The sequence below is a fragment of the Onychomys torridus genome, chromosome 21 (genome assembly GCF_903995425.1).
Source record: "Onychomys torridus chromosome 21, mOncTor1.1, whole genome shotgun sequence".
Classification (NCBI taxonomy): Eukaryota; Metazoa; Chordata; class Mammalia; order Rodentia; family Cricetidae; genus Onychomys; species Onychomys torridus.
The window spans coordinates 23,169,709-23,183,136 of NC_050463.1; the positions used below are offsets into that span (position 1 = coordinate 23,169,709).

The 13,428-nt window shown below is 44.0% G+C and overlaps 1 long non-coding RNA gene across 1 annotated transcript in view; it reads right to left on the reverse strand.

Annotated features, from left to right (window-relative positions):
- Positions 1-5,238: 5,238 nt before the first annotated feature.
- Positions 5,239-13,428, reverse strand: part of LOC118571996 — a 54,966-nt gene continuing 46,776 nt past the window's right edge. Inside the window, exons 3-4 of the long non-coding RNA XR_004943419.1 lie at positions 7,419-7,514; positions 5,239-5,914 (exon numbers count right to left, since the gene is read on the reverse strand). This is a non-coding gene — a long non-coding RNA (uncharacterized LOC118571996). The remainder of the gene's footprint in view (positions 5,915-7,418; positions 7,515-13,428) is intronic.

Genomic DNA, 13,428 nt, shown 5'->3' on the forward strand with positions numbered 1-13,428 from the left:
TATGTGTATGTGTGTATGAGTGTCTGTATATGTGTATGTGTATATGTGTGTATGTATATATGTATATGTATATGTGTGTATGTGTATGTGTGTATGAGTGTCTGTATATGTGTATGTGTATATGTGTGTATGTATATATGTATATGTATATGTGTCTGCATACATGTATGTGTATATGTACATATGTATAAGTGTATATGTGTATGTATGTATGTGTAAATGTGTGTCTGCATACATGTATGTGTATATTACTTGGAAGCACAGCATCCAGGACTGCACAGATGCTCAGCTGTTATCTCATAAGTGACAGAACTGTCTTCCACCAGGTAGGGGAACACAGAAGATTAGTTTTCTTCTACTTTTTTAAATATCATTTAAAAGTCTACAACAGGCACATGTTGCTGTAACAGAAGAAAGAACAAGGAGCTTAAAATTATGAGAACAAACCCAAAGATTTGCTCAGATTTGAATTAAAAGAGAAAGTAAGGTGTAATGATATTAAAGATGTTAGGGTAGAAGGGAGGATAAGAATGTATTTCATATGCTACTGAGGGTATAAGAGTAAAAAAAAATAAGAAGTTGCTACGGGCCACTATTGTAATATTTTATTTGTGCTGAAATGTGGTTTTATTTGTATGTTAATAAATAAAAATGCCTGGGGGTCAGACCTAATAGCAAGCCATAGCAGAACTCTGGCAGTAGTAGCACACGCCCTTAATCCAATCACATGGCAGGCAGAGTCTCTGTGTGTTCAAGGACACCACCAGCATGGAGACACATGCCTTTAATCTCAATAGCAACCATAGAGACCTGGAGGTCTGTATAGACAGGCAGTGATGAGGAGGTCATGTGGTTGAGTTTACAACCAATAAGAAGACAGAACAGAAAGTCAATAAAAAGACATGAGGTTTAGGGATTTAGCTCAGTGGTAGAGTGCTTGCCTAGCAAGCGCAAGGCCCTGGGTTCGATCCTCAGCTCCACACACACACAAAAAAAAAAGACACACAGGAAGTAGGTCTCTTTCTCAGGGGAAGGATGGCAGTGGTAGCGGGTGGTAAGAAGGCGGTTTTAGTCTCAGCTCTTAGCTACTGCTCTGACCTCTTGGGCTTTTAGCTCTGCATTTGGCCCTGTATTTCTTATTTAATAAGACCGTTACATCTACAGGCCACAGGAAAATATTATAAGAACTCAGCTGGTTATGGCAAAGTCACTACCTGGAGGGATCAAGGATTTCTTCCAAAGGAAGCCAAATTCCAAGGAGCTTTTGGTGTTACTTGGCTTGTTATATATCAGCTGTCTTCTGTTATGAAAATCATGTGTGCCTTCACAGTTTTCCCAAATGACTTTTTCCCTAAGAAGGGCTAACAGTGTGGACTGATCACTCTCCAGACATACACATTCCAGGTATTTGGAGAACAGCCTCAGGAAAGGCTTCCTCTGGAATCAGATATCTCCCTTGGCCACTGTCAAGGACTAGCAGTAATAACAGTCCACATGCAAGTCTCCTGATTTAAGATAAATTCCACAAGGAGACACCGCCTAGGTCAGGTGGACCTTAAGTAATAGCTTTATACAATTTAGCTTGGACCCTCCTTTCTTACAGCCTTACTAACTTTAAAGACCCCCTAACTTCTTACCCAACCACTTCTAGGAATGAAGACTGAGCACATAGACCCCCTTTTTCATATACTAACCAACCACTCAGTTGACCTCCTCTTTTACCACTCCCATTTTGGGTTGCAAAAGAAAGCCTGGTGGTCACTGACTGAGGAAAATTCTTACCTACCTTTATGACCCCATAGAATTCAAGCCTGATGACCTTGCCCGACCAGGGGATTACTATTGCTTGGGTTTATAACTGGACTCCAGAGAGACTTGGAGGGGAACAAAGAGACAGAGAATAGAGAGGGATAAGGAGGATTTTGACCAGAGAGAATGTGTGGAGGAGATAGAAGATGAGGAAGAGTCAGATGGGGAAGTCCTAGCCGGGTATGAACGAGATGAAAAGGACCTAGATGAGGCAGAATTAAGATGAGAGGATTAAGATAGAACTTAGAGGGAGCAGTAGATAACAGAGAGAAATCAGGCAAGAAAGAAGCTAGGCACGAGAACAGAACTGAAGCTGTGTAAATAGGATGTTATCCCAGAGGAATTAAAGCAAGTGGACTGAGATTCTGTTTCCCAAAAATAGTTCTTGCCATTCATAGTTTTATCTCCTGAGCCCTTGGGAAGTATTAATATTAAGGCTGGTCCTTTAAATATTATACAAGAAGAAGTATAAGGAGTAAAGAAAGAAAATATATTTGGGATGTTTTCACTAGGAAATTGGTAAGGTGGCACTCTGGTCCTCCCTGTTCCCAGACAACTGATCTTCTCATGTAGTGCCAGCTTCATCCCTGAGACACGATGGTGAAGGTCGGAGTGGACAGATCTGGCCCAGGGCCTGGTTCCCAGGGCTGCTTTGGACTCTGGCGAAGCGGATGTTGTTCCCATCACTGTCCTCCCACTGACCTCAACTATGTGGTCTACATGTTCCAGCAAGATCCACAGCACAGTCATGGCTGAGAATGGGAAATTTGTCAGCAACATAAAAGCCATCTCCGTCTTCCAGGAGTGAGATCCTGCCAACATAAAACGGGGTGATGCCGGTGCTGAGTATGTTGTGGAAGTTACTGGTATCTTCACTGCCGTAGAGAATGCCATGGCCCTCTTGGAAAGGTGGAACCAAACGGGTCTTCATCTCCTCCCCTTCTGTTGATGTTTTTGATGGCTGTGGACCGCCAGAAGTATGACAACTCACTCAAGATTGTCAGCAATGCCTTCTGTACTACCACCTGCCAAGGTCATCCATGATAACTTCATCATCATCAAGGAACTTCCGACCACAGTCCATACTATCACTGACAGCCGGAAGAAGACTATCGACAGTCTCTGTGTACAGTAGGGGTGTGATAGTCGAGAGACTGCCCAGAACATCATCTCTGTGTCTATCTACCAGTGCTACCAAGGCTGTGGGCAGGACCAGCCAGAGCTGAACAAGAAGCTCACTGGCACGGCCTTCTGTGTTCCTGTCCCTGATGTTTCCATGCCTCCTGGAGAAAGCTGCCAAGAACAGTGATATTGGGGCTGGAGAGATGGCCCAGTGGTTAAGAGCACTTACTGCTCTTCCAGAGGACCTGGAGGTTCAATTCCCAGCAGCCATATGGCAGCTCACAACTGTCTGTAATTCAGTTCCCGGGGATTTGACACCTTCACACTAATGTATAAAAAGTAAAGTTAAAAAAAAAAAAAAAAAAGAGCCGGGCGGTGGTGGTGCACGCCTTTAATCCCAGCACTCGGAAGGCAGAGCCAGGCAGATCTCTGTGAGTTCAAGGCCAGCCTAGGCTACCAAGTGAGTTCCAGAAAAGGCACAAAGCTACACAGAGAAGCCCTGTCTCAAAAAACCAAAATAAAATAAAATAACAGTGATATCAAGAAGTAGTGAAACAGGCATAGGAGGGGATGGGCTAAAACAAGGGGTATCCTGGGCAACACTGAGGACCAGGCTGCTTCCTGCAACTTTAAACACAGGCACCCAATCCTCTACCTTTGAAACCAGGACCAGCATTGTTCTCAACAACCACTTTGTCAAGCTCATTTCCTGAAAGGACAACAAATTTGTCTACCACAGAGTGGTTTGTCTCATGGACCACATGGCCCCCAAGGAGTAAGATGCCCTGGACCATTGTGACCACCCACTGGAGCAAGAACAGCAGGGAGAGAGGGGCCCTCTACTGCCCAGGATTTGCTGTTCCAAGTCAGCCCCTAACACTGAGCATCTCCCTTCACAGTTTCTGTCCCAGACTTCCAGAAGTATACAAGGGACTTAAGAAGACCATCAATAAAGTTCACTGCACACACACACACACACACACACACACACACACACACACACCAAAAAAAGAGAAAGTTGGTGAGGTTAACTATGGTATTCAGTCTATTTGTGTGGTATCCAACAATCACAAATTTTTCCCACAAGGATGGAGTGAAGTCCCTAGAACCCAAAGGAAATTCCCTGCAGGCCTTTGGAATGCATTTATTATCTATTGCATTGTAGTTTAGTGGTTTGAAATGGTGACAAACGTTTACTGTCCCACACAGCTTCTATGGGTCAAAAACTTAGGCACAGCTAGGCTGACCTGGGGGCTGTGGTCACCTGAAGCTGTGTCAGGACTTGAGGGTCTGTTTCTAGAATGGTACACACAAGTGATGCTGACCATTGACCTCCGGTCCTCTCATGGGGCCTCTCCATGGATTATTTCAGTTCTTCAAAACACAGTAAGAGGTCTTCCTCAGAGCAAATGATCTAAAAAAGGACCAAGTCAAAACCACCCAGTCTCAGAAGTCACTCACCTTCCTTCTTCAACAGCTCCATGATTGCATCAGCCCTGTGTATAGTGAGAAGGGTACACAAAGGCGTGAATACCAGGAATGGGGACTGTGGCGTTATCCAGGGAGCTTGCTATCTTGTGGACACAGGAACATCTGAGCATGGAGCTTTGGTACAGTGGATTCCAATGAAGGAAAAAGAAAGTGAATGAGGCAAGATAATGGAGTATGACTTCGGGAGCCGGGGATGTAGGTGTGCAAGCCATTTGGTTTAATTCTCAGTTTGTGTGTTGATAAGGCATAAGATAGCAATAATGAGAAAAAAAACTACTGAATTCTAGCTGCATATATTAAAATACTGATAAGAAATGTAAACTTTGCAAGAGAAAGAGAAAGAAAAAGAGAAAATGTGTGTGTGTGTGTGTGTGTGTGTGTGCTCGCAGGAGGCCAAAGGTGTCATTCCTCAGGCACCATTGATGCTTCTTTTAAGACAGTATCTCTCATTGACCAGAAGCTGCATAGATTAGACTGGCTGAAAATCGAACCCAAGGGATCTGCCTACCTCTACCTCCCCAGCCCTGAGATTACAGGCATGTGCCACCATGGCTGGCTTTGTTTTTTTGTTTGTTTGGTTTTTTTTTTTGTTTTGTGTTGTTTTAAGGGTTCTGGGGATCAAACTCAGGTCCTCATGCTTGCAAGGCAAGCAGCAGCACTTTACCAACTGAATTATCCTTCGCAGCCCTCTGCTTTAATATTTCAAAGCAGAAATGGAGAGGTATCTAATATGATGTATCAAGTACACTGGTTATCTCCAAAGGGAAACTCAGCAAAATACATACAAAGAAATAATTGACCAGATTCTGTCTTTATTTACAGAGATAGGTATTATCAATGAAGACTTATCAAGAACTTAAGAAGTCTGTAAAATACAGAATGGGTTATTTGACAAGCTATTGACTAAAATAAGCAATGTTCTGGGGCCTCGTGTAGTACACATGTGCATTACACCTCCTCAGCCCCCGATGTGCAGCCCATACCCTGCATTGAAATGTTTCTCTTGTTTCTTCTTGGTGTGTATCCTGGAGTCTCCTATGGCTGCTATGGCCCAAATGCCAGAGCAAGAGTTCTGACTGGTGGGGAGAAGGTACAGAGGTAAAAAGGAGGGTGAAATTGAGAAAAGCTGGAGAAATGGCATTTATAATCAGCCCCTATCCACAGGGAGCCCGCAGGTACCCTCAGGATATAACCAAGGAGGAGGAGGCAGCAAATTTCTACCTTCTGGCCAGCTATAATATTTTCTACCTTCCATAGAAAGGTCACTCTGGGGACCAGGGCACTTGATTACCAGGTGTCCAGTGCTTAATTTCCTAGGACACAGGATTTCCAGCATGGAAATTCAGACGGCCCCAGGCATCTCTGAAACGGAGTCAGCCAGCCCTGTTTCTGTTTTTAAGCATATCCGAGGACCAGGTTGTCTCTGGGTTCCCACTTTCTTCCTCCATGTATTGACGGTCAAGTCTTCCTGCTGAAATGGGTAGGTCAAGCCCTGTAAAATTAGAGAGTTAGAAAATGTTTAGAGAAAAGACCACACCCACATTTAAACACTAGATAAACCAGAGCTTTAAAAAGCTTTGGAAAGTTATAAATTCATATTTGAGGATGATGGGAAATGAGGGGTAAAAATCAATAAGCAGACAAAAAGGACAGGCAAGTTGTGGGAAACTTTTTGAAGAATCAAATACTTAACAGTAGCTATAGTGGTCCTGGGGATCAGAACTGCAGAGCAGCTAAAATACAGTTGTCAACCCATATGGGGAAAAAAGAACAAAAACCAAAAAACACATTATAGAGAAAGAGAAAAGAGGGGGTAATATTAACAGAGTCTGTAAAACAGTTCATTGCAACTAGAGTATCATATTGTCGGCGGTATCCACAGACATCTCAAGTGTCTAGGAAACTGTAGTCTATAAAGAAATAGGCCATGTCCAGTGGATTCCCACAGCTAGGTGGGGTGAACAATAAAAATAACACCAGCCTTTCTCTCCACATACCTCTGTGAACTAAAAGGGATTGATGATGCTGGAGAGCTGGTTCATATGAGCTCACACTGCTCTTACAGAGGACCAAAATTCAGTTCCTAGCCTCTATGGCACATGACTCATGACCACCTGTAATTCCAGCTCCAGGGAATCTTTCGCTCTCTTCTGACCTCCATGGGCAACTGCGCTCACATTCACATAGTCCCCCCCCACACCCACACACATATACATATTTAAAAAATAAAACCAATTAAAAAAAAAATCAAAGGGACTGGCTTGATAGTTCCAAGCAAGCGTTGGGGTAATTGTAGGCTAAAAGCCTCAGACCTCTGACTCTCATGAAGATTCTCTGAGGGAACCTGAGCCTACTTAAACACAGCCTTAGCCAAAATAAACGGCCCTTCAGCTCTGGAGTTTGTAACTGTGGCACATCTGTGCTGCCACGACCCACTCCACTCTCCACCTACCCTTTGTCTAAAGAGTCTGCTCCCGGAGATGCTAAGTCGCTGTGTGCTTAGATCTGGTCTGCAGGACACAGGGAAATCTGAAATGCATTGTGACCTGCTAATCATCTTTCACAGCTAACCAAGTGATCACTGATTAAAAATAGCGTTGAACGTGTATTGGGCATCTATTTCGGGCCTCGTTTTATTTGGAATGCAAATCCTGTTGGAAGCCAGAGCAACGGGCATAAGCAGCAGCTGGAAATCGACTCTGAACGTTCCAAGCCAATTCACGTCGAGCCCAGTTGGCAGAATTAATGCCATTCTGCCGTCTCAGCGAAGGAGAGGTGGTTAATTATGCCCCACTGCCCAGCGGTTTCTATTATGGACACATCTGGACTGAAAGGCTCATTTGAAATCTCCAATTTCTCAGCTTCCTGGAGCCTAAACCAAGTTGAGGAGCTGATTTGTGATGTGGAGGAGGGGAGGGAGTGTAAGCAAACAGCTTTGCCCTCCCCACCCCCCAACTCCCCAACCCCCCACCCCGGGGAAGGTCTAATGAAAGTACCCTGGAGTTTCAAAGGCCAGTGGTTCCGTCCCAATGCTTGGACTTCTGTCAATGTTGCCTCGGAGTTCCTAACACACAGAGTCTGGACAGGTTGCACTGTAAATAATAAATAAAACACACTTATTAATGCCTGCACCTTAGGGCAAGTGAGTTTAGTTTCCATGGTGCCCTCTACTACCGCAGGCTGGGATGTTTTCATCTTCCCTAAAGGAAGGTAAGGCTGAGCAACCTTGTCTGCTTTGAACAAAAAACCTTTCAAGGAATGTCTATGCCCTGTATCAAGACACATAGCCGTCTGTTATAAGAAAAACTTCCCTCCGAGTAATGGCTGCCTCCCGGCTTGGCAGCAGGCACCACTCTGTGAGGATCTCTCTGTTGGAGGTGCCATCTTTGAGAGGAAAATTAAAACAGACCATCACTCAAACCCAAGGGTGGCCATGGAAATCCTCCAGGGCTTCAATTTTTGGAACGGGATCCCTGTCTTCTTTCCATTTGGATTTTCTACTGTACATATTGAGGAAGTTCGGTTTGATAATGTGAAAATATATAATGATCAAATCAGAATAATTAGCATTCCCCTCTCCTTTTATATTTACCAGTCCCTTGTGTCGGGCAGCTTCAAAGTCTTCTAGCTCTTAAAACAACAACAACAACGAACATATTATTGTGGACTATAGTCACTCCACTGTGTTTGGGTGCCTATCATCCACTCTCCCCGTGTTTTCTAATGGCCACAAGTCAACTCTTTCCTTCTGTGATACATTCTGTACCCAGCTTGTTTCTCGGAGTATAAGCAGGCCACTTTCTATTCCCCTTTGACGTCAAATAGCTCAAGTCTCCCATCACCCTTCGCTCCCTCGTGTTCCTGAAAGACAACTGGATTTCTTCAGTATGGAAGATGCTCAGGTCCAGTAGGACCCTAAAGCCTGGGACCTGGACCAGGCTCAGTTGATATATTAGATGTCTCCACCCTGGTGGTGTCTGAAGTCCTGGGAAACCATCCCTTCACTCTCCATCTTCCCTAAACTGCTTGATGACTAACATTCATGTCCAGTGACTTCCTTTATGCCAAACCCTGCACGGTTTCATCCTTAATACAGAATAAATTACCTCATGGACATTGGCAACTCTGGCTGGAGGAGCTGAACTCATTGAACTCAATTAATAACCAAAGCATGGGTACCCTCAGCAACAGGTCAGGGGGATCAGCCACAACCCTGTTCACATCTTCATAGCATCAGGACACCGAGGAGGACACTGAAAAGCCACCTGGCCTGGACACAGACAACATTCAGAGGCAAGATCTCTCTGCCCTGGGATCCCAGCCTCTGAAACAGCCTTTCTCTGAGCTACAGAAAGTCCCAGAATGCCAGGTTGTGGCATCAGGAAGCATCTCTTGCAATAGGTTCCCATGAAAGCAATATGAGTGTGATACTTCCTGCCAGTGCTAGAGGATAACTGGCTAGGGCCAGATTTGGAGATTGAGATTCTAGGATTGTTCAACACCACGCATAAAGACAGAAGGAAGAAACTGGTGGTGTTCAAAAAAGGGAGTGCTTCTTCAGAGGCCAAGATTTGCATTCAAACCCCAGGTGGGCTGCAAGAGCTGCCCCCACATGCTCAGGCTTTCTGAGCCTTGGCTGGCCTGTGAATCATTGCACGAGAATTAAATTGGACAAGATGTAGAGAGGAAAGCAAAAGCTGTGTTCAGAGTAACTGTGAGTTATCTTGCTCCCTCCGTGGAGGATTCTTTGGTTGTCTTTTGCCCCGTTACAGATTAGAATCACCTGGAGCGTTTGCTGTGCCTTCTCGCCAGAGCTCTCTCCTCTTCCCTGGAGGTTGTGATGCAATTATCTAGGACGGGACTTAGTCATAGAAACTCTAAATATTCTTTTTAAAAAAAATCTTGCCCAGATTAATAGTCACTGCCCAAATACATCAAAATGAGTATCTTCTTTGGACCTCAAATTTTATATCAGGGTTTAGGCAAATATTTTACTTCTCTGGGTCTTGATTTATTACTAAAAACAGGAATGATGTTCTGATGTTTTAGGTTGTTTAGAATATTTGCTAAGATATGTTTGCAAGGCTCCTAAAATGATAACTGGCAGCTAGTAACTGCTCAACAAATATTCATTTGCTTCACTCTGCTCATTTCTTTTCTCTATTAGTCAGGAAATACATTTGCTAATATATTGACAGTATAAATAAGGATGATAGATAAAAGGTACCATGCCTGTCATCTTTGAAATTAAAATAATTCCTACCTCCTCCAAAACTGTCTCACCTTACTCAACTATAACATGGGCTTACATTCGAGAACAGAGGTGGACATTTTGTTGTACAGGTACCCAATTCCTCCTTCCCGTGCTCAGGGCAGACATCACTAATCAATTATGACACTCTTTCCTACTGATCTCATATGATGACTCGAAAGCCCTTTACTCCACAGACATCCACTAATAATCATCCACAGCATATGTTTAAAGCAAATTACCCACCCTTATCATAGATCAAGGGCAGCCTTAAGCCTGCAAACGAGGCTAAAATCAGAGTAGATGGAGATTAGTCAAAGAAGAAGGCAGACCCTGAGGGTATCAGGGCCCTGTGAAACCTGGTCGATCCTCAAGGAATTTGTGCTTTCTAATGAGTGGAAAGAGTGCTAAGAAGGTGAGTAAACGCCAGCGTAGAAATGGAAGAGCCAGTGCCTACCACCCATGGTTTCCAGAAAGGACCATCAAATTGTTTCCAGAAGACAGATTATTTCTCTACCTTAAGGAACATGGTACTGACTGCTACAGTTTCGCTCACCTAGGGTGATGGACAGGCTCTAATGAGCAAGCCCCATGAAGCTCCAGCCAGTGGCTGAAAACTGACATCGGCACCTGCAGGTTTTGTCACAGCTGAGACCTCATGAACGTTAAAGATGGCTGGAGTCCTCACCCACTGTGTTGGCTGCATCAAATACATCCTACATCCGCTGGTAGAGATTTCTGCTCTAACTCATTATTAATTACTCCCTTGGGGGGGCCACAAGCATGTTCACTCTCTACAGTGTAGCAGCCTCTGCTGGCCAAGTCCTGTTGGGCTGAGCTGCTTCCACAGCAGAAGTGCGATATCCTGCTGGCAGCCCTTGGGGGGAAAGACTTTTTATCTGGAGCCCTAAATAAAATTATAACATCCTACTCATCTTTCTTTTTGTTTGCTTGTTTTGGGGTTTCTTCTGTTTGTTTGGTTTTGGTTTTTTAAGACAGAGTTTCTCTGTGTAGCCCTGGCTGTCCTGGAACTTGTTCTGTAGACCAGGCTAGGCTCGAACTCACAGAGATACACCTGCCTCTGCCTGCAGAGTGCTGGAATTGAGGGCATACAACCCCACTGTCTGGCTTATTCCTTCTCTTTTAAAGGCCTAGCAAATGGGTTTTGGTTTTTGCTGTTGTTGTTTTGTGGCTGTGTTTTGTTTTGAAGAAACATTCAAAAATAGGAGCTAGGAAATAGATGGGCTGCAATTTATTTGGAGGGCCATGCCTCGAGGCAGCTTAGAGACCAGGGATGCAGGCCCAGAAGCAGGTGAAACACAGCAGGGAAAAGGTGGGATGGGAAGGTGGTGAGAGGGAGAAAAAGAGGAGTGTGGTTGGGAGATAAAGAAAATAAGTAAATAATATTGAAAAAAACAAGGAACCAAAATTCTCATCCCCAGAGAGACACATCAGAGAAAAATTGCATTTAGAAACATTGGAGCCGGGGGCGGTGGTGGCGCATGCCTTTAATCCCAGCACTCGGGAGGCAGAGCCAGGCCATCTCTGTGAGTTCAAGGACAACCTGGGCTACAGAGTGATTTCCAGGACAGGCACAAAGCTACACAGAGAAACCCAAAACCCTGTCTCAAAAAGTAAAAGAAAAAAAAAAAAGAAACATTGGAGAAAAATCCAGAAAGAAGAAAGAAAGAAAGAAAGAAAGAAAGAAAGAAAACCCACAAAGAAACAGAAACTACTGAGGAATTGAATTGAAATCGAAGTATTTGTATGGACTCCTGCCTTTATTATATGTGTGTGCACGTGTGTGTGTGTGTGTGTGTGTGTGTGTGTGTGTATGTGTGTGTATTATGTATTAATAGTTATAGGTGTGTGTGCATGCATCTGTATACGTTATATAAATGAGATGAAACTGCTTGGATCTAATAACAGCACATTCAGAATCCAGATTTTGATTTCTAAATGCTATCCTTTATTGAAAGGAAGCAGAAACTCTTGGGGCAAATGACTTATTCTGGAGCTGGAACAGGGAACATACAAATTGAACCCCGGAACATCTTATTCCTGGAAGGAAGGAAGCACACCACTGGATATGAGGGCACATCCACAAGGCAGAGACTTCAGCTTGAAAGACATGAAAAATAATGGTAGCGATGAGTTGCAATCTTTGACTAAACTCAGACTCCATATGTCTATGTACGTTAATACAAATAAGTGAATGAATCACTGAAGGAGAAGGAAAAGCTCTCATTTATGGTACAGTGACAACTAATAAAAATAGAAGACGTGATGGGAACAGACACTCATCATTTAGCAAACAACATAAAAATGGTTATCTTAGTTAGGGTTTCTAGTGCTGTGAAGAGACACCATGACCATGGCAACTCTTATAAAGGACAATATTAATTGGGGTGGCTTGCTTACAGACCAGAGGTTCAGTCCATTACCATCATGGTAGGCAAGGCAGACATGTGCTGGAGAAGTAACTGAGACACCTACATCTTGCAGGCAACAGAAAGTTGACTGAAAGTCACACTGAATGAAGCTTGAGCAAAAGAGACCTCAAAGCCCACCCCCACATTGACACACTTCCTCCAACAAGGCCACACCTACTTCAACAAGGCTACACCTCTAATAGCACCACTCCCTTTGGGGGCTATTTTCTTTCAAACCACCACAGTGGTTGATTCTGTCTGTGGATGCTGAAGCCAGTACTTGGAAATTTGATGAGAAACAGGGAGTTTGCCTCTGACTATGCTCCCACAAACACTCATCAGTTGCAACAGAGAAAATGTTGCATTTAAGTCAGAAAGGACCTGAAAGCGTCAGCATGAGCCTCCAGATGTGAGGCTCTATGTAGAGAGCATGTCTGTAGAGTTATGGCCAAGAATGCAAACTCTTGGTCTGGTCATAAGAAAATAAACTGGGGTGGTGGTGGTGCATGCCTTTAATCCCAGTACTTGGGAGGTAGAGGCAGGTAGATCTCTGAGTTCCAGGCCAGCCTAGTCTACAGAGCAAATTCCAAGACAGCCAAGAATACATGGAGAAATCATGTCAAAAAAAGGAAGGAAGGAAGGAAGGAAGGAAGGAAGGAAGGAAGGAAGGAAAAACAAAAAGGAAAAAAGAAAGAAAAAAATAAGCCTGGATCAGAGGTCACCAAGTAGAATATGCAGCTAACTGCCAAGCACAGGAAAAACAGGGATGGAGAGAGTAGCTGAGGGTGTGTGATGAAATCTGAGGAGTCATGTCAACCAAAGCACTGTATGTTCTTGGACTGAGGCCTGGAGCCCAGAGGAGAAAGAAATTTAGATGATTCTTAGTGAGAACCTGAATGCAGCCAGTGAACGGGACAGGGCTCCATACACCACATCTGATAGTCAGGTTTGGAGATCCGCACGTTGGTACTGAAGGAAAGGGCACTTGTCTGGGGAAAATATATCATAGAATGAGTCACCCCAATGTTGTCCTTTGTAAGAGTTGCCATGGTCATGGTGTCTCTTCACAGCATTGGAAACCCTAACTAAGACAACCACCTTTATGCTGTTTGCTAAGTGATGAGTGTCTGTTCCCATCACGTCTTCTGTTTTTATTAGTTGGCACTGTACCGTAAATGAGAGTTCTTCCTTCTCCTTTGGGTGTGTGTGGAGGGGAGGTGCTATCATGTTTCCGGCTCCCACTCAAACAGATCAGAAAAAAACACCATTTGGAGCCATAAATAGGAGAGAATGGGTGGTCAGCAGCAGATACAACCAAATATT